Here is a 2,126-nt window from a genome sequence, read left to right on the forward strand (position 1 = left end):
GCTTGCCAGGCAGGCGCTGTACCACTGAGCTCAGTCCCCAGCCCCTTAGTTTCATACTCTTCTACAGTCATTTTAAAATGCCTTTTGGGCCTGGGGATTGAGCTCAGTGGCACAGCGCCTACCTGGCTAGCATGAGGTTCTGAGTTCAATTCCCAGTACCAAAAAATAAAAATAAAAATGCCTGTATTAGTTTCCTAGAACTAGTACAACTACCACATTTTTGATAGTTTAAAATGATCAAAATTGTACCCAGGCGTGGTGGCACACACCTGTGATTTCAGCACTTGAGATGCTGAGGCAGGAGGATCACTGCAATTCAAGGCCAGCCTGGGCTACACAGTGAGTTCAAACTACATAGCAAGACCCTATCTCAAAAAACAAAAGATCAAAATTTTATTTTTCCACATCCTAGTGGCCAGCAGTCTGAAGTCAAGGACCATGCTCCTGCAGAGACTGAAGGCAGAATCCCTCCTAGGCTCACCTCATTTCTGGTACCCCTGGTGTTCTGGCCTATCTCCATCTCCTATGGCCTTCTCCATCTGTCTCTTCTTTGTGACTCTAAGGATATTTTTCATTGAATTGGGGCCCATTTAACTAGTTCAGGATCGTATCTCAAGATCCTTAGTTACATCTGCAAAGGCCTTTTGTCAAAGTACAGTCATAGGGCGGGGGATTTAGCTCAGCGGCAAAAGCGCCTGCCTGGCAAGTGCAAGGTCGTGAGTTCGGTTCCTGGTACCGGAGAAAAACAAAACAAAACAAAAAAACAAAGTACAGTCATATTCACAGGTTCTGGGACATGGATATATCTCGGAGGGAATCACCCAACCCACCACAGTGCCCTTGATTCCTAAATTAAAACCCAGCATTGCAATGAATGCAATTCTTTTTTTTTTTTTTTTTTTGGTACCAGAAATCAAACTCACGACCTCACGCTTGCCAGGCAGGTGCTGTGCTGCTGAGCTAAATCCCTGGCCCATGAACGCAATTCCCACTCATGTGGTACAGCATTATTTTCATTTGCTCAAGTGGTTTTCAGCTAAGCAATTTATCAAGAATTCATTGTCGAGTTACGTGCTGAGACTGGGATAGTCTCATACAAAAAAAAAAGTGAGGTTGAACACTTATCCCATGTGCAAATTCCAAATGCATCAAATACATTCAGGTAAACTAAAATTATAGATAAGCTAAAATTATAAAACTTGTAGAAGAAAACACAGACGTAAATCTCTGAATAACTTTGGATGTGACAAAAGAAAAAAACTGGACTCAAGATTTTTGTCCTTCAACGAAGGACAGCATGAAGACACTGAAAACCGCCACAGAACGGAAGAAGACTTGTCTCTAGAATTCCTAAAACTCAGCACTGGCCGGCACGGTGGCCCACGTCTGAAATGCCGGCACCTGGGAGGCTGAGGAGGATCCCTGCAAGTTCCAGGTCCACCTGAGCCACACAGTGAGTTCAAGGCCAGCCTGAACTGCATAGTGAGACCCTGTCTCAAAAAACAAAACAAAAACCCTAAAATTCAACAACAAAGAGATCATCTAATTTTAAAACGGCAAAGGACTTCAATAAATATTTGTTTAAAGATATATAAATGGCCAGTAAGCACATGAACAGATGCTCAGTATCACGGGTTACTGGGGAGATGCAAATCCACAATCCTCTGTCGTCAAAAGACACAAGTGTTAGGAGGTGGTGAAGTTAGAACTTTGGCTGGTAAGAATTTAATTATGCAGCTGCTTTGGAAAACAATTTTTTTTAAACTGTGCTCATAAAGTTGAACAACTATGACTCAGCAGTTCTATTCCTAGGTATGAAAGAACTGAAAACATGTACACAAACACTAGTATATGCGTATTTATAGTTGCATTATGTATAACAGCCAAAAAGTGGCAACAAGCCATGTCCAGCAGCTGATGAACGTACAAACAAAACTCACTGTGTAAACTGGGTAGCTTCGAAGTCACGGCGAACCTCCTGCCTCAGCCTCCTGAGTGCTGGGATTGCAGTTGTGTGCCACCGAGCCTGGCCACAAACAATATATTTTTAATAGAAGTCTTTTGTTGCTTCATTAGAATATCACAGATTGACCTTAATAATCCTCGATCTTGTTTCTACAGTTGGA

This window comes from Chinchilla lanigera, unplaced genomic scaffold (genome assembly GCF_000276665.1).
Source record: "Chinchilla lanigera isolate Chin_1 unplaced genomic scaffold, ChiLan1.0 scaffold00008, whole genome shotgun sequence".
In the NCBI taxonomy this organism is placed as follows: domain Eukaryota; kingdom Metazoa; phylum Chordata; class Mammalia; order Rodentia; family Chinchillidae; genus Chinchilla; species Chinchilla lanigera.